Genomic DNA, 20,867 nt, shown 5'->3' on the forward strand with positions numbered 1-20,867 from the left:
TTTCGATTGTTTTGAGCCGGGTGGACACATGTTCTCTGGAGCTAATGGTAAATCAGAATGCTTGTTATGTAAATGCTTTGGATATTCTAAATCTACTTCTAATATGTAGCCAGTTTCTGAGTCATCCGGAATGTTCATTATATCTATGCAAGGTTTAACCCACTTAAAGTCTTTATAGGGCATGTATTGACTCATAGCCCATCCATATAAATTGTTTGCGTCTAAATATGCTAGGTATGTTGAACACTCATCCTTATTATAATCTTGCATATATTTGTTGTTAGCTTTTACATATCTTTTACTACATTGTGAGATTCCTCCTCGTATACCCTTTTCTAACATTAGTATTTTATCATAATCAGTCAACATTTCTAAGTTAATTTTAGTCATCTTTAACATTGCATCCCACGATAGACCTGGTGCTGTATAATACCAAGCAGGAACTAATCCATATGCCTTTAAACACACATCTCTAAAGTTTTCAAAGATATCTGTTAATTGAAGGACATCTGTTTTGTTATAATGTTCAGTTAAGTCCTCCAATAACTTTAGATTGAATTCTTTACAAACTCGTACATGAAGCTTATGACGTTCAGGACTCATTTTTTCTCCTGTTAATCTGTTTGTAAATTTGTCTGGAGATAATGGAACAGGTTCTTTCAATTTTTCAAATGAATCAACATAATCAAATGGATAATCACCTTTAGTATTAACTAGATCAAGTTTATCAATCGGGAAAAACTTTAATGTTTCTCGAAATTGTTCTGGTTTTAAATTACTAGTTAACTCTGCTAAACTCTTTGGCATGAATCTAAATGAATCAACAAATCTTAAATTTATTCCATCTTTTTCTGATCCTGCTTTGACATATTTTTCATATGTTATGTACCTTTCTTCATTGTTTGCAATCAGTTTAATTTTCTGTGTATCATAAACTAACTCCTTAATAAACAAATGTGTATCATAGCCAGTTAAGTTGTGAAGAAATACAGGAACAAAGTTAGGATTTTTATAGTTTAAATTGCAATAACTGTGAGCTGCACCTCTAAACTTTCCAGTTAAATGATCATGATCTCTTACTTTTGCTTTATTTTTATTTATCTTATACAAACACTTTTTTAAGTCATGCTTCCATTCTTCTATTTTTTCACTCATATCATCTCAATCCTTATAGAACTGTATTTTCTTCTTCAGTGTATTTATTTTTTTCTCAACAGCTGGTGGTACGTCATTCAAGTTTTTCGCACATATACGACAAGTATCCGAACTGTTATAAACTTCTATTTCCTCCTCACTAAGCGGAATCATATTAACTATTCTTTTATATATTTTCTTAATTTCTATTGCTTCTTTTTGTAACATTTCAATAAATACTTTCGCAGCATCTGGACCTATATAACTAACAGGGGCTTTGTAGTCTCCATTTGAATATTTGACATAGTAACAAAAGCTCATTGGTTTATGCTTTTGATATTTTACTGTTTTACTACAATTATGCTCTATTTTTAACATACATAAGATACATTCAAAGTCAGCTATTATCGTAAATGGAACTCTCAAAGATCGATTACAGTTTCGAAATTCTATTTGATTGTCGTATGGTTTTGGAAGTTCTATTCTGACAGCTTCATGCTCTTTACAATCTAATTCATGTTTTTGCAGCTGCTTCTCATTTCTAAAGTGTCTTGTTAAACATCTATCACAAAAGTATAACTTCTCAGTATGTTTTGTCACTTGACTTCTTATTAATCGTGATAAGTCTTTTATCCAACAAAAATGACTGTTTTTTCATCTTTTACATATAATAAATTGATATGAGTTTCCTGCTTATTTTTTGTGATTTGAAGTGGATATACATTATAGTTCTTGTCATAGCTGTAAACATTGATGGAGATATTACTTCTTTTTTCAAACTTAACTATATCTTTTAACTGTACAGGAAACTCAATACCATCACAATATTTCTTTTGTAATTCATTAACAAGTTGTTTATAATGAGAGGGTCTTTGAGGATTTTTTGAAACGGTTCTATCAATAGGTTTTAAATAACTTGCAATAGAATATAAGAAACATTTATTATCTTTATTTTGAATATTCATTACTGCTTTCTTATCTTTAATCTGCTTTGGAAGTTCAATATAGGAAGAAGCTCTTAATGGTACATATTTATTTAATCTGATTTCTAGGTGTTTAATTTGATGTAACGTCCATCCTGATCCTCGGCCTTGAAATTCTTCCATTTCTCTACGAAGTTTTTGTTTGGCATAAGATATATATTCACTTAAGTCAGTTGATTCTAATATTCTCTCGTTTGATGTTTTGAAATTTCGCTCTTGTATTTCTTTATCTTTAATATAATCACAAATGAGAACAAGCTTTACTTTAACTGGATGAAATTTTAATTCCTCTTTGATTTTGTTAATAGCAACTCTTCCACTTGTATCTAAAAATTTTATTGGGTCTTTATATCCTCCTGTGTTTTCAACTTTAACGGTTTGTAAGCGCTTCTTGAATGCTGTTTCTTCTAATTCAACTTTGATGGGTATACGTGCTGGCTTCGGTTCTTCAATTACTTCTTGTTTAAATGGGAATATATCTCTAATTTGTCTTCTGCTTTGTTCATCGTCATGTTGTTTAAGAAGGTCTATCAGTTCTGCTTTTCTTAATCGGGAAGATCTTTTGATTCCCTTTTCTTTACATTGTCGCCTTAACTCTACTACAGTAAATCTATTATAATTACTCATCTTATTTAATATATAGAAAATCTTTATACTCTTCAATTTTTACCTACACCAAAATTATTTAGTTCATTTTCGTCCATTTTTTTAACACATCGTTCAAACATCTGCATGTGCCTACATATGTTTAAACTGTGTTAGTCTAGAACTTTCATGGGAAGACCCATCAAAGTTACATATACACATATTAAAAATTAAATCATTTTTGTAAACTTACTCATCATCATCATCATCATCATAATCATCATCACTATCATATTTATATTCATCGTCACTACTCAAATCAGATGTTTTTTGTTGCATTATTATTAATTCTTTTTCCTTTAACAGTATTTGCTTCTCTAGTAGTGCTGCTAAGAGTTTAAGATCATGATGAATTAGTTTAAGTCTATCATGTAATAAATCAAATTCTTTCTCCATATTTGTTATATAGAAAACCAACAAAAATGAAATAAATTTTAAAAATCTAAGAATAAAAACGAATATGACTACTGCTAAGGAAATATTATCTTACAAGCCCATATTTGATTGTGTATGTAAATATTTAGATATTGGTGGTTATAATGATGAAGACAAAATAAATTTTAGCGTGTCCATAGGTATGTTAGATCATTTGTTCAAGAAAGCCAATAAAGAAAAGAACTCATTTCTTATACAAAACATTCTCTATACAAACGTTATGAATTTGTCTGATGATATATTAGATTCACTGACTAATGAACAATGGTTATCTATAGGTTATGATGATTATGAGGAGGAATATAACTATGATCACATTACAGAAGATTTCATACGCAAATATCTGCAGAAAGTTAATTTGATTGAAATATGTTTATGGAAAAAGTTATCAGAAGAGTTTATAAGAGAATTTGCAGATAAAGTTGATTGGGAGATTATTTCAGGAAGCCAAGACTTATCAGAAGACTTTATAAGAGAATTTGCAGATAGAGTTGATTGGGGGGAAGTATCGTATAATCAAAACTTATCCGAAGAATTTATTAGTGAGTTTATAGATAAAGTTGATTTTGATGCTATATCTTATAGAAACAAACTCTCTGAAGCATTTATACGAGAAAATGCAGATAAAGTTTCTTGGGGACGCTTATCTGGAACTCAACAATTATCAGAAAACTTTATAAGAGATTACGCTGACAAAGTAGATTGGGAAATAATTTCATTGTTTCAAAATTTAACAGAAGGATTTATTGCAGAGTTCAAAGACAAAGTTCATTGGCATAACATTTCAATTTTTCAACACCTCTCTGTAGAGTTTATATATTTATTTAGATATTACGTAGATTGGAGAGTTATAATAAGAAAATATCATAATAATCCTGATTTAGGTAGTATATTGAATTTAGCATTCGATGTTACAACAGATGGTTTGTTTAATGTTTAACTAATTACCTTTTATGACTATTATATCATAAAAGTTGTAACCTTAATTATTAGATATTAACCTTAATTATCTTTTATGATTATTATATCATAAAAGTTGTAACTTTAATTATCTAATATTAACCTTAATTATCAGATAATAACCTATCATATAAACAATCAATTTCTTTAATCAATTCTTCTTCTGATAGTGATGTCCAAAACTCATTGCCTTTACCTTTTTACACCTATTCATCTTTTAACTCCAATCCTTTTAATTTTTCGATTACTTCATCATCTTGAATTTCTTCTATAACTTCTTTGATCGTGTTGAGTTCACACTTGAAAAATTCACCTTTATATTTAAATTCATCTAATTGTTTATGCACAAGTGACTCTAACTTTTTAGCATCATTTGTCTTATACGTTTCTTCATAATGAAATAGCTCGAAGTCAAGTCTAAACTCATTAAACTGACCTAGGCGTTGTTCAAGGTTTTTTGTATAACCCACTTTATATATACTCTTCTCTTGGTGCTGTTTGGTAGTTGCTATATAAATAAAACCTGACTTATCATTATCTTTTTTCAATTGAGACCACCTTTTTATTTCTTGGAACAAGTCTGGATGAACATATGTATCCCTGATTATTGTTATTCTTCCTCCAGTAACCACGTAATATATTTTTTGAGATTGATGCTCTTCTTCTAATCTTTTTATTAGTGTTGTTGATTCTTTGTTCCTTAACCAATTATCAAATCTTTTCCCACCATCTTGACACAGTTTAGTAGCATTGAAGTAACCAGTCTTCTTATCAATAATTAGTTTAAAGTCGCCAAACAAACCGTACCAGTAATCATCTTTAATTTTTTTATAGCAAATATCATTTAAACTATGCGAATTATCCATAGTATTCATATTTATTATATAAAAATGTTGATTTAATCATTTTCGTATATTCCTGTTAACTTCATATTTGTTTCTTGACTGTGTACATAGAGCAGTTGGTAGAATCGTCCCACCGCTTGTTCTATGTTATCTTAAACCAGCCTTTTATGGTTATTATTCCATAAAAGACCACCATTTATATTTACACTACAACATTACTCTTATCTACCCAACTATTATGTGAATCATCAAACCCTAGCCATTTAACGTATACTTTGTCACCTTTCTTTCTTAACACTTTCTCCACCAAGTATTCATCTTTATGTTTCGTCTTTAATAGTTCTGATTCATAAAATCTACCTTGTACATCCTCTTCTTTTAAATCTTTAATTCTATATGTAGGTGGATTGGATGGAATAACTTCACTAATAACAAATACTTCTGTTGACCAATTAGGTGTATATCCTTTCTCAAATAACCCTTTCGATTTACTTATACGAACATGATCACCTAACTTGTATTTGGGCTTAACACGCTTATATTCTTTTTGATACACTTTCTCCAATATTGCTCGCTCATTCTTCTTATTAACTTCTATAGGCTTTAAACCAATTGTGCTATGTACTCTATTATTATACTCACTAACCAATGCTGGTAATATCTCTATCCATTTATAATTCCCTTGTGTTGTGAACCTTTTCCACATGTTCTGCTTAAGTGTTCTATTAAATCTCTCAACAACAGAAGCTTTCTTACCACTATAGGTTGAGTAGTGATTAATCTTATTTTCATCCATTAACTTCTTAAACTCTTTATTGTAAAACTCTTTACCTTGATCTGTTTGTAAGTTACTAGGTTTTCTCGTTTTTAATATGGATTCGAATACTTCTGTAACATTCTTACCACTTTTATCTTTAACAGGAACAGCAAAAGGATATTTCGAAAACACATCTATAATCGTTAGCAAATACTTATAACCTTTATTTAATTTAGAAACACCTTTTAATACTCCACTATCCATTTCAACAAGATCAGCTTGCCAAAGAACATTGATACCTTTTATAACTACACTTAATCTGTCAAAGTTTTTTCTAGATGGTTTGTGAATTTCTCCTATAATGTCTTCTCTAACACCTTTACCTTCTTCTAGTCAATCGGGCTTTTTAACGAATTGAGTTTTAGTAACACCACATACAGAACAAATACCTTTCTTTAGATATCTTCCATTCTTTGTTTGTTCTATTCTAATGGTATCTTTCTCCGTATCTGTCAATTTCTTACACTTAACACAATACATCATCATTATTTATTGTATAGAAAATCAACGAAAAAAAATCTATCATTACCTAAAAATTATACGTCTTTAGGAAAGCTCTCTTTCTATGTACATCACAACAAACAATAATTGACCTTCTTCCATAGCCGAATTTTTAGTTTGTTTATTCATTATTATATCATTCTTCTTAAAATCAAAAGGTATATTTTCAATCAAAGTATCATCTAAATATATGTCTAAAAAGTATTTATCCAAAATTAAATCCATGTGCATTATTTTCCCATTATAGAGAAATTTGTAACCGTTAGAGAGATTAAATATTCTAAAGATTGGCTCCTTAACGTTTTTAGCTCTTAATCGATATAGTAGAGGTACAGTTTCTTTCTGCATAATCAATTTAGTAGTATCCATCCTAACCTTTTGAAAATCTTCTTTCTTGACGTATGTGTCTTGTAACGTTTCTAATGCATCTTCAAATCGCTTTCTATCGTTCTCTAATTGAGCTTCTATTGACCTAAGTTGATTTACGCCAACAATATCATTTAAATTCTCCAACAATTTTAATTTTTCTTCACTAATATCAACATCACCTTTTCTATCTTTAACATTACCAAATATATCCATACTCATTTATTATACAGAAAATGTCCATCCTAATTTTTCAAAACATTTCTTTAACATCTCTATTTGTTTAGATGAATGTTTAAAATCAATATCAACATGAACATCGTGCTTTTTCAACAGATGGTACAATACACATTTCAAGTTAATAAACAATACTCTTTTTGGATACAGTTCTTTAAAGGTTTTGTATAAATTTTCGAAGTCGTCTATAAGTGTTTCTTCCATATGTCGTAAGTTTAATGGTTTTTGATCGGTAAGGTGATAGTGTATTAAATAAACATCATCATAATATTTTGTGTATTTGTTTTTCTTCTTCTAGAACATCTTTTGTTGATATTAAATGTTTTGATATATCTCTAAATTCATCATTTAACACCTTGAACACCTCTTCAGGAATAATTCTATACTGTAAAGCTTGTAAACGAGATAACTGTAACTTAAATCTTTTTATAGTATCATACCATGGTTTTCTTACGCAAGCTCTCATTCCTTCACAAGTACTGTAAACAAAACCATTCGCTACAGAACAATTATCACAAATATATGTACCCCTACCTTTTGTTAATGACTTACTACCACAATTACTGCATTTTAATGGTTGAGAACTATAATTTTTCAACAACTCCTTTAAAGTAATTATTGGATATAACTTTACCAACTCTTCTTCCGTATACAAAAATTTAGGTATTAACATTTTCCATAACTGAACAACTGTATATGCGTTGTTTCTATCTTTTAAGTCTATCTTACTAACATCCCGAAAATACCAATTAAAATTAAATCTAACTAGTGCATCTAGTTCATCCTCATTTTTCTTAAAATAATCTAAAAATCTATTGTGTATAGCTTCCATATTTATCTTAAAACAAAACTTTTATGAATATAAGCCATAAAAGTACTTAAACTTAATAATATTTAATCATTTTTAATCATATACATAACATCACTAAAAGAATACCCTTGATTTAGAAGATTTAAAACCTTAACACAAAGATGACCACATATAACTGAATTAAAGTCTTGTATTCGTTCGTCATTGTAAAATAAGTTTTTGGTACCAAGATATTTTACTAGTTGTTTAGGAGGAACACCGCAATAAGAATCGAACACGTACTTTATGTTGTTTTCTTTCCAATAGCATATCCAATGAGTACCAATGTTTTCTGATTTATCAAAGTTAACTACACCAGATTCATTTATATAGGGTTTTCGTGGAAGTTCATTACTCATAAATACGCCTCTAAATTGTTTTATCTTTAATTCTTTAACCAACCTCTCTATATCGAAGTTGGTCAATGGTTTTAGTTTTTTGACTTCCTTTTTTTACCTGCTCCCTGCTTTTCTTCCATAGCCATATTGTGTATTTTTTGTTCTTCAAGTTCTTGTTTATTCTTTTTAGCATCCAGTACAGTTTTAGTAATCGCTGCTGCACCACCTGCTAATGAGCCAACTGCTCCTAAAGCTGCTAAAATGGCTGGAATTGTAAAGATAAAACCACCCATATGCTCTTTCTTAATCTTTTTCATTTGTGCAGTAGTTAAAGTTAAATCCATTCCTCTACCTTCTTTAATTTTCTTGGCTTTATCGTTAAGTTGTTTCTTTGTTAATACATGATCAATATTTAAATCCTTTAGTTCGTTATAAGGAACACTAAACATACAACCTTTAATAGAACACATCTTCCTATTTATTTAAGAGAAAATCTTAGTTTGTAAAAATACAGTTGTTGTTGCTCCACCAAAATCAATTAAGGAATCATTCTCATCTTTTATCCTTATCTCAAAATTGTCAACCTTGTCTTTGGATATAGGGAAAAATAATGGATAAGTAGGCTCCTAAATAATACTATGTTTGAACTCAGCATCTGTTTTGAATGATGTTAAAATTCCTGTTTCCCTATGTGTATATTCTGTATCTTTAACAAACATGCCATCTGCTATATTACAGTGAACATTTATAGTATCAAACGGATGAAACTTTGGCAACTTACTTCCAATATGTGTTTTGTTCTTTTCTAAAACTTCAAAAACATTAAACCCGAGTACAGTACCTATACTCCCAATTGTAATATCATTACTATCAGTTTCTATTTTAACTCTATTTTTTAAATGATTTTCTGATAACGTTATGTTGATGGATTGAGATTTTAAATATTCATTAAGACTGTTTAAGCTGTATTGCCCTTCTGGTATAAAAACTTGTCTATCACCATATGAGAAACTGTTTTTTCTGTTGTTATGTTTGGAGTTAGATATGTACTGTTAAACCCAACTATTCCTATACTTAAATAGTTGCTCCTGTTGTCTAATTTGTAATGGAGTTTCTTCTTTAAAACAGAAGTATCACTCGTTAACTTAAATACCTTAGCCATTTATTATATAATAAATGAATGAGTTTGATTTACCTAGAGATATTCCAAGAGAAAAAGTAATCAAGTTAATAGAAGATGTTATTCAAAAGTTAGAATACAGTTTAAAGAAGAAAAAGAGAAAACTACGAATTGTTAGATATGCATACTACACTTTGATCACGTTATCGGTTATACTTTCTGCAACAACTGGATTTATTAATATTTTTATACCTGTAACAATTTCTCAATATTAACAACGTCTCTTGCAACTGGAAGTGCTATAATAACAGGTTTGTCTTCTAAGTTAAACATAAGCAAAAGAAAAGACGAATATAAAACCATTGTCACTTGTATTAACTTATTTAAAGAACAGTTAGAGATGATAATAACATTAAATGGTGAAATGGATAGAGGTTGCTTAAGATCAGAGAACAACTTAAAGATATAAGATCATAAAAGAGTCGATTTTCTCTATAATAAATGAGTAAGAAAACTATTAATTGGGATGTAAAAGAGATGATAGAAGAAACAACAGCTAAGAAAAGAAATGGAGAGCTTATACCTGATGATGTTCGATGCCTTATAGTGGGTCCGTCTGGGTCTGGTAAGACGTTTTTATTATTTAATTTTTTATTGCAGCCAGGTTGGTTAAACAATAATTACTTCTATATATATTCTAAAAGCATGAATCAGCCAAAGTATGAGCAGTTAAAAGATCGATTTGAAAAGGAAGAACTAAAGTTTAAGAAACAAATAGCAACGTTCTTAAGCGGTAATGATTCTATTGTACCTATTGATGAATGTGAAAAATACTCTGTAGTAGTGTTTGACGATTACATTTTGGAAAATCAAGATACTGTTAGAAATTACTTTACAAGAGGTAGGCATAGACATTTAGACTGTTTCTATCTTGCACACACATATTCAAAAGTACCTAAACAGCTTATAAGAGATAACGTTTATGTTCAAAATGTTGGCAAGAAGATTATGGTTTTATAGTAATTGATATGACAAGGAAGGTAACCAATGGTAAGTGTAGGAACAAGATAAAACACTTCTTAAACGTTTGATGTTTATTGACGTTTATTTATGTTCTTTAGCGTTTATTGACGTTTATTTATGTTCTTTGATGCTTATTGACGTTTGTTCGTTTTCTATATAATAAATGGATGAGAAAGATATTAATAAGAATATCAAGTTAAGGAGTTCTTGATAAAGGGCTTCAAATCTTGGAAGAAAGAAAGAGCAGGTATATATGATAAATTTAAGACACAAGAGCAACCTGTAATTGATGCTATTCAAAACTTGGGAAGTGAGATCAAAGAAGTAGCAGAACAAAATAAAAATCTAATAACTGAACTTGTTCCAGTTGTACATAAGACGGCTTCAATAGATCCTAGTCTACTAGAAACACCTAAAAAGATAACTTATGATAGTTCTCCAAGTAGTAGTGATACGCCTATAACGGGAGAAATAAAACAAATGAGAAAACAAATTAAAGACAAAGTTGAAGGAGTAGAGCCTTTGACAACAGCACAATCATTTGGTAAGATTGCAACGAAATATTATAGTAAAAGAAATGATAGTGTATTTGGAATAAGAACTGTAGAAGAAGATGGAAAAATAATAAATAAAATGGGAAATTCTGAAGTTAAAGTGAATGGTGATGATTTGATAATTAATGGTAAATCTTATAAAGGAACAGAAGGTCTATGGGAATTGTTAACGATGAATACAAATAAAACCATTGAAGATTATGATGATGATGATTTTGAACAGTACAAGGAAATAATAATAGAATCAGATGCTGCCTTCCAAAAATATAATCGAGATAAAAAAGTAGCATCTAATAGAGGTTCTAAGTACATTAATATTATCAAGCCTATTGGGGATAATTATATTAAACCATCTTTACCTCGAACTCCTAAAAGGACTGGTGAAGGAATTAAACAATATACAGAGATACCTAAAGAATATATATGGATGGATGATGTGAGAAAGTTAATTGATCGGTTAATAGTTATAGATGGAGAAGAAAAGGCTGGTAATAATAACTTTTATAATGAGAAAGTAGGTATAGTGAGTATGATTAATAATAAGCTTTCACAATTTATTCCTAATGATCCAAAAGGTATAGGTTATTTGATTAAGATCTTAAACACATTACCACCACGATTCTGGAATGATGAGAAGCTTGGGAAAGGACTAATGAATAAGATTTTAAACATGAAGGGAATACCAGAGTTACATATAACAGGCTTCAGATTTTGCGGGCCTTTTACGAAGCTACAAGAAAGGTTAGAGAGAGGTGATGAAGGCATTAACCCATTAGATGAGGCTTGTAAAGAACACGATATATACTACAGAGATAATAAAGATACAGAGTCAAGACATATTGCAGATAAGGAACTAGAAACTAAAGCATGGAAAAGAGCATTTAGTAGTGATGCGTCAATTGGTGAACGATTAGCTGCTTTTGGGGTTGGTACTGCTATGAATGCAAAGGTTAAGTTAGGATGGAGATTATAAGTTTTTAATTGTTATTATGTATGATTCTTTTATGGGTATATCCCATAAAAGCGTTGTTTCAAGATTTTCTTTATAATAAATGGATAGTGTTGAGAGTTACGAGTTACAAAGCTTTAAAGCTAACACAAGAACATTTAATAATTTGAATGAAGCTAACAAATATATTGAGTTTGATTTCGATGTGGGGGATGGGTTTATACATCCACACAAAGCAGATTGTCATATGACTTTTGAAGTTGTTGGTGCATCAGTCGGAGGAACATCTAGTGCAAATGATACTATAAAACTTGTAGATAACTTCTTACCATTCTTCTTTTCTCAAATTGAGGTTAGAAAGCATGGTGTTGTTATAGATAAGATTGAGCTACCAGGAATAACATCAACAGCTATCGGAACATTAAAGATTTCCAAACCAGAAGTTGAATATCTAAAACAAGCAGGATTTGAAACAGATGATAAACTTGGTCTAAGAAAGGACTTTAGTGTTTTATATCCATTAAGATTAATTCCTGGCTTTTTAAGTGATTATAAAGAGGTTATGTGGAAAGGTGGATTGAGAATAACATTTATAAAAGCTAACAACAATAACGATGTCTTGTACAAATGGATTGGAACAGGGGCAGGTGCAGCAGCTCCTCATGATGGAAAAATAACAGTAAAAAGTATGGAGATAAGAATGCCTATTGTTGAATACGAATCTAATTATGAAAACAAGTTAAAGTTGAATATTCTTAAAGAACCTAAAATCATGTTTTCATTCCATACTTATCAGTGTGTTCAGAAGACTGTTGTAGGTTCTTTCTTGGAGTTTGATGTTACTACTCAATTTAATTCTAGAAAATTTGATATGCCTGATTTCGTAGTTGTAATGTTCCAAACTGATAGAAGTGGCAAACAAACAGCAGATGCAAGTAAGTTTGATCATTGTAAGGTAAAGAATATCTATCTTAAGAATGGAAGGAATGAGGTATTTCCAAAAGAATCAAGAAACTTAAATATTGCTAACAAGGATTATTTTAAGATGTACGAAGATTATACTGCATTTTAGAGAATAACATGTGGCAATATTGAAATGTACTATGATCCTAAAGAGTTTATAGATAACAGACCAATGTATGTGATTAATTGTAGTAAGAGGAAGAATGTATCGGTAAATGAGAGAACAAATATAAAGATTGTAGTAGACTTTGCAGAAGCTGTGGCTGCTAATACTATATGTTATGCGATTTTAATTGGACAAAAGAACTTTACATATGATCCTAAGAATGAGAAAGTAGTAGAAGAGTTTTAGATAGTTAAATGTATGTTTGTATTAAAGTTTTTCAATAAACAAAATTGATAAAAAAATGATTAAATATTTTTTTGGTGAAGATAAAAATTGAAGAGTGTTCGTTGATTTTCTATATAATAAATACGATAAATAAATAAAAGTCATATTGAGCTTTTAAATAAACTTGGAAGTCTTGAACAAAAACAAGTTATTGGATTAAGAGAATTAGAATTAAATACAGAATATAAGATTGTGAAAATGGAAAAGATTAAAACTAAGTTTGGAAAGAGCATATTAATTGAGTGTGAGGAGTTTGAGGTATTTCTTCCACCTAGATTTACAAAACACTTAACAGATAAAATGATTGACGAGATCGTTAAAGATGGAATAAAAATCAAGTACACTGGTTTAAAAGATAATTACCCAACTGTTGAGTTCTGTATGTAAATGAGGATTGGTTTTAAGAATTTCTCATAAAACGAACATTTTCCTTACAATAAATAAACTATGGCTAATTATTTGAATAAAAAATGATGTTAAAGCATTGAGATTCCTTCGCATAGATGAGTTAGAAAAAGGTAAAGCGTATGAGATAGCATTATGGAACGCTGTGATTCAAACACAGCGTTATGGTCAAAGAGTTTTTGTTCATTTAGATGAGAAATATAAGACGTTATTACCACAAAGATATAATGATGAAACTGAGCAAGTATTGAAAGATTTGAAAAAGTATAAGCTGTTTGTTAAGTATGAGGGTTTGAAAGATTTAGATAATGGTTATAAAATACATCAGTTTTACTTTAGAAATGAATCCAAAAAATAAAACTTGTAATTTTAAGTGTATAAGTGTTTTTATGATTTCATTATCAATATCCGAACTTGTAATTTTAAGTGTTTTTATAGTCTGATACTATAAAAACTAAAACCTTTGGATATACAGAACATAATGTCATTTGAATTTTAAAGATACATATATAAATAAGGGATTTATTTGAGTTTTTTTGTAATTATATCCTTAGAGTTATGCAATTTATAAGACATTCAATAGATAGGAAATTTATTTCTCTATTGAATGTCGTTTGAATTTTGAAAATCGGTTAATATTTGATGAAGTTATAGCAAATCCGAAATAGTGTTTTTAGAGTTATGCATACCATCAAAAAATATCAATTTTTTTTCTTTATCGATTGTCGTTTGAATTTTGAAAATCGGTTAATAAACAACGAAGGTATAACGATCTGAAGATATTTTCCCTCATGAGCCGCCATTGATGTTAGGGTTGATTATCGTTTCCAAAAAAATTATCATGTTTACCTTATTTAGTACTAGTTCATTTGTAAGTTTCAGAGCTTAATTCATAATTTTAACAATTCTGGAAAAACATGATAAAAAGAATTAGTTTCCAACCCTGTTTGTCACGTGAAGGTAAAAATCATCACGTTACATTGTCACGTTATATAGCTACAATTTTCTCTCTTCACAATCGAAAAAGTTTTAAACTTCTTAGTTTTAGTTGTAACGTGACAGTTTTAGTGTTGTTATTACTACACTTCCATATACTGCTTGATTGCTAAAAAAGAAAGAAAATAATGACTGCCTGAAGGAATGCAACTTGTGACTTAAAAAGAAACAAGTTCTCCTTTACATTGCTACTACAATTATGTTCATATGGAAGTCACGTACGCAGCTTGCATGCGGAATCATTCTCAAATACAATGGAAGTAGATAGCCTTGGCTTTAGTTCAACTTATTTTTTTTATTCTCACCAAGCAAACTGGATTGTGTGTGCATGTATCAGTGAGTTAGATGAATGAATATATATATATACTGTGTCTGTGCGTTTATTCAATACTCACATACAGTTTTAAGTTCATCTTCTTATTACTCAGCTATTAGTAGGCTGATTTCGATCAAACAAAAACTATTTTTTTCAAAGACAGCACTATAAGTTATAAGTTTTAGATGTAAGATTTTATGATTTTAAATGTTATAAAAGCATATTCAATCTCACTTTGGGGTATCCCTTATAACGAAATACTTTAGTTTGTATAATATTAACCTGTACCTTGGGCAAAAAGTGTTCATAAATATGTAATATACTTAGTAGAATGTTCATTTTAAATTAACAGAAAATAAGAATGTTTTTAAGATATGTAAGAGATTATTATGGGATAGTTGTGGCTATGTACATGTTATGTGTTGACCTAGTCAAGTGAATTTATGTATTTCACGGTTTTAAAAAGAATATTTAAGACATATTAAGCAATAAAGGTGAGACTAATGATCTTTAAATATCTGAGTTGATTTTTGCATAAAGAAAAGTAATTATCGCTTCGTATCTTATATTTTAAAAGACGGACCAGGTTGACGACGCTTTTCTATAGTGTCGTTATAAAAATTTGGTTTACGAAACCCGGGACTTTTGAAAATTCAGTTCCCGAAGAAGGAAAGTAGGGCTGAATTTACTTGGATATTACCATTTATGAATACGAACTTAACCGTATTACGAAGCGGTAAGGTCATCAAAAGAAAAATGGATAGTGAAATAGTGCAACAGGAATCTAATACCAGTAATCCAGGTGAAATTAGTGCAACACCAAGTTTGTCATCTGAGGATCGACTTTTGTTAGCTGTGCAGCGACAAATTATGCAAATGACGACTGAGATAAAACAAACCATGGAACAGAAGCTCTATGAATCTAACACAAACATGGAACAGAAGTTCTATGAAGCTAACCAGACCATGGAACAGAAGATAGAACAGAAGTTCTATGAAGCTAACCAGACCATGGAACAGAAGATCGAATTGAAATTCAACGAAGCTAACAAGACCATGGAACAGAAGTTCTATGAAGCTAACCAGACCATGGAACAGAACATAGAACTGAAGTTCTATGAAGCTAACCAGACCATGGAAAAGAAGATAGAACTGAAATTTAACGAAGCTAGCAAGCAGTATGAAGAATTAAGTAAACGAATAGAACGGATAGAACTGAAATCAGACGATACGAAACAAACAATCGTCCAGGTGATGAACGACATATCCTCGCAGTTTGAAGAGAAGTTAAAAAGGATAGCCGATGAGTGTCAAGAAAAGCACGATCATCAAAATCATGAAATCTGTGCTGTAAAAAAGGATTTAACGTTAATAGAATCTTCCGTTAAACATCAAAAGATCCAGTTGGCTACTATGCAGGAAGAAATTAAAACGTTACAGGCTAGAGACACCATTTATCGCAATAATCTGGGCAGTGATCGCTTCGAGTTTCCCCAATCACCGGATATAAATACGCCTTCGCCGGAATCTGAGGAGGATATTATATTAGAGGAAAATTGTCCGAAGATCACTGATGAACGAAATATAAATGGTATCATGACACAACACGCGACGGACCGGAACAATCACACCACAAGAACAAGGAGTGAGAAAAGAAAGGTAAAATTAAGTGTCAAGATGAGCGAAATCAAAGCCATGAGTAAATTTAGTGGTAAGTGCAATGAAAATGCTAGTTCTTTCTTAGAGAAATTCCAAGACGAATGCAATATAATGTCTATCGACCGATCACAATACATGAAATTAATACCCCATGTATTACTCCCACCTTGTTCCTTATGGTTTAAGGCAATACGTGATCACATTAGTACATATGAGGAATTTAAAGCGGCATTGATCGCGAATTACGAAAATGACTTTTTGCTGGCAAACAGAGATGCCACCCTTAGAAATCAACATTTCAATCCTCGATTGCACAAATCTATTGTAGAGTTTGTTGTAAATGTCTATAACGAATTAAAGGTTGTTAATCCCTTGCAATCGGAATCAAGAATAATTGCATCGATTCGCAATTTGCTTCCATTTAAATTACAGCAGATCTTATTTTCCACACAGTGTATGAGTTTCAGTCATTTATTAATGCTTGTACAATGCTACGAAACTCAATACCACGCTATGAATCTAACACAACCAGGAATGGGTAAAAATAAGAATAATTCAGATCATTTGGTCCCTGTTCGGAATTTGAGTATCCGAAGTGTGAATAATACTGAACCGAACCTAAGACGAGTATACTCTAGCACTCAAAATGAACAAAATAGACAAGGTTATGTAGGGAATCCGCCTAACCTAATCAACCGAAGTAGACACAAAAATAATAGAAATACATATCGAAATCCTAGAGATGCTACCAATCCTATGTATAGACATAATCATTGTTCACGAGATGGTACTTCATATCAAAATTCAAATCACGATGAAAGACATGTACAACCTAATGTAGAACCTAATCACGATTGTGCGGTACAGTGCACTTTATTAGATTCATATGCCAGTGCGAATGTAACATGATTACCGTTAACGAAATTAGGTTAAACCCATGTTGGTTATAGATTCTTGTGAATTTTCGTTTTAAAGTTTGTGTTAATATTAATAATGAAAACGATTGTTATAAGTATTTGAAATGCTCAAATAAATAAGAATGAAAAAGAATAATAATAATGAAAAATGTGTTTATATAATAACAAAAGGGTGTCTTTTGTTTCTGTAAAATAAATTTCTTTACTTCTATTTGATTATTCAAACGTAGGTTATGTTTAATTTTTATTCTTTCTTATTAATGTGAAGAATCATAATTCAATTTATAATTAGTTAAAGGCAAAGATTATTTATATTAGATTGATTTGTGTTTAATTATCAAAGATTTATTGTGAATGTATTTATGTGAATGATAATAACTAATATTTTATATATATATGAGGGTTAACCAAAATGTAATGAAGATATGTACGAGGTGTGATCAAAATATAAAAAAAAACATATGTAATGTACAAACATTAATGTAATCAGACCAGTGGTTCTTGAATATAAAAGCCAAGCCCACTCATGACTTTTATATTCAGTCCCTTTATCGGGCGACATTTTCTATAACGAAATACTTTAGTTTGTATAATATTAACCTGTACCTTGGGCAAAAAGTGTTCATAAATATGTAATATACTTAGTAGAATGTTCATTTTAAATTAACAGAAAATAAGAATGTTTTTAAGATATGTAAGAGATTATTATGGGATAGTTGTGGCTATGTACATGTTATGTGTTGACCTAGTCAAGTGAATTTATGTATTTCACGGTTTTAAAAAGAATATTTAGGACATATTAAGCAATAAAGGTGAGACTAATGATCTTTAAATATCTGAGTTGATTTTTTGCATAAAGAAAAGTAATTATCGCTTCGTATCTTATATTTTAAAAGACGGACCAGGTTGACGACGCTTTTCTATAGTGTCGTTATACCCTCTGTGTTAAAGTACAGTAGTCAGGGGTGGGTTCATAATTTTTTTTGATAGTTAGGGGCTAAGGGGGAAAGTGGGGCAAAACATACATATGTACCCTACTCATATCGCTTTTATTATAATACATGTACTAAAGGGGGAGAGGAGGTCCAAGTTTTTACGAAAAATTGAGTATCTCACAAGTCGTTCAACTTAGGGAGTGAAATTTAGTATATTAACTCTTTATTAAAAATAAGCAGAACGTGTTTTAGCAGTTTTTTAAATTTCTCTTCTATGGGGGAGACTTTCTATATATGGGAAATTGGTAGTGGGTTGATCTGTAAAACTAATCAAAAACGGTCGATATTAGTTGAAAAAAATTAAGAAAAAATTATTGAGTCACAAAAAATACAGTCTCAATTAATTAGAACGCAGTAATAATTAGAAAGCAGTGGTATCATGTATCCACTACTTTCTAATATAATAATTTTTGATACTTATGTTTATTATATGGATCCTTCACAGCACAAGGCACTGAAGCTATAAGGTTGCGAGAAATATATATATATATATATATATATATATATATATATATATATATATATATATACATATATATATATATATACAAAAATTGTACTGTAAGTTTAATTACATGGAAGTCTTAAGTTTTCACTGTATACTTAATTATATGGAAAACTTTACATCTTTATTCACATTTACTGTGGTCCACTATACCTTGATTTGAGACTTTCAAATTTCATCCCATTTTCCATTGAAAAGTATCTGTAATTCAGCAAGGAAATAATTATATATAATATTTCAAATTCATCGTAATTTTACCCATGATAAACACTTTACCATTTTATATTGTAAAGGTCAGATCCACCTTATTGTAACAGAGCGGTGCTTGAGCGATTAACCGTAGAAATTCAAACTCCGATTAGTGATAATTTCACAGCATTGTATAATTGCAAGTGTAAACTCTTTAGTCAGTGGACAGGAAGACGTGGATCATGGGTTAAAGTTTATTACGATGGGTTTTGATGGGTAGTGATCCAGAGTGTGCGTCACGTTAGGAAGTGGGACATATTGGGTCACGGTTTGTTGAAGTGGGTCATGGTGGATGGTGGATCACAGTGAGTCATAGTCATGATGGGTGGTGGGTCAATGGGTTGTGGGTCAATATTTCATTGACACACATCATCTGAACAGTGATCAGAAATAACGAATTGAAGCAAGCATCATTCCTTCTGATCATTGTTCAGACATTTTTTCCTTTATATATTTTCCTTGAAACAACGTAAACATGATAGTCTAAATTAATACTTGAAGGCTTTGAAGGTTGCCATCACTTTCTCAAGCTTGACGTATTATAAGAAAAGTAACAATGCACTGTAGTGCCTTTCTTTGCTAAACAAACGCATGCTTAATTAGATGCGTAACCGTGGTGTCAATTAATGCGGATAATCAACACTATTGCATTGCTGTCACTACTGGAAATGAGATTTCTTTATAGATTAATTGGTATTTTAGACTTCAAGACTTTTACTTGCCTCCTGATGTGTCACTCGTCAATGAACACGTAAGGTTGTAATGAAAAATGAGACTGAATTAAATTGTTCATTACGAAGTAACAGCCTGAAAAAGGTTTAATTTAAAGAGGGTGAGTGTCAAGAAAAAAAAGTAGATTTTGTTGCGGAGGATGATAGGTAAATATAAAAGTTCGTAGTAAAGCTATATGTATAAGGGTAAAATTTTTAAGGGGATGACAATAGTTTCAAGAAGCAAAGAAATATGAAGTTCGTTTACTGGGTGTCCAAAAAGTCCCGTATCATAGATGAGAGCACATTTGTTCAATGTGCCCTCTGTTGAATTCTACCCATGTTTTGAAGCGGAATGGTAAAGAATGAAAAGAGGGGGGGGGGGCAATTTTTTGCAAATAGCTTCCCTTATATATCCTTTGTTTTCGTGCAAGATGAGCCCCGTCGGGAATCTATACTCTGAATTACAACATAGATTAACCGTACTCCCAGAAAGGGTAGTTCATCGAACTCAAAGTAAGCCTCGGGCTCCTTGACGATCAATACAGTTTGCCTGAAATCTAGTGTTCAAGTAGTTTCGTATGAGCAAGACGTGGTGTGCTAGGGCACAAACTTGCATGAACCATGCTTTCTTTATATATTCTATTAACAAAGTTCAATATTCTTATCCATGTTCAAGAAATGACCATATTATCCTCCTGTCCTCCCTTCGTTTTCAAACACCGTATTTACGCAATCCTAAAACGCACATTTTTTATTTATTTTTCAACCCCAAAATAGAGGTGTGTCTTACATTCGAGTTTGCAAGTTTAGGCCTACATTTTGCACTGTCAGTAAGGCCCAATTTACAGCAGAAAACGATTGAGTTTTGACGGAGATAGCTAATTTCGTTAGTCATGATTCTGTGAAAAATGTGTACTAGGAATACCCACATTTTGCGAAAAATGGGAAATTGTTTTATCCGGAAATTTGAAACAAAATGGAAGACGAAAAATTTTCATTGT

The sequence above is a fragment of the Thermobia domestica genome, chromosome 17 (assembly GCF_964235325.1).
Source record: "Thermobia domestica chromosome 17, izTheDome1.hap1.1, whole genome shotgun sequence".
NCBI lineage: Eukaryota > Metazoa > Arthropoda > Insecta > Zygentoma > Lepismatidae > Thermobia > Thermobia domestica.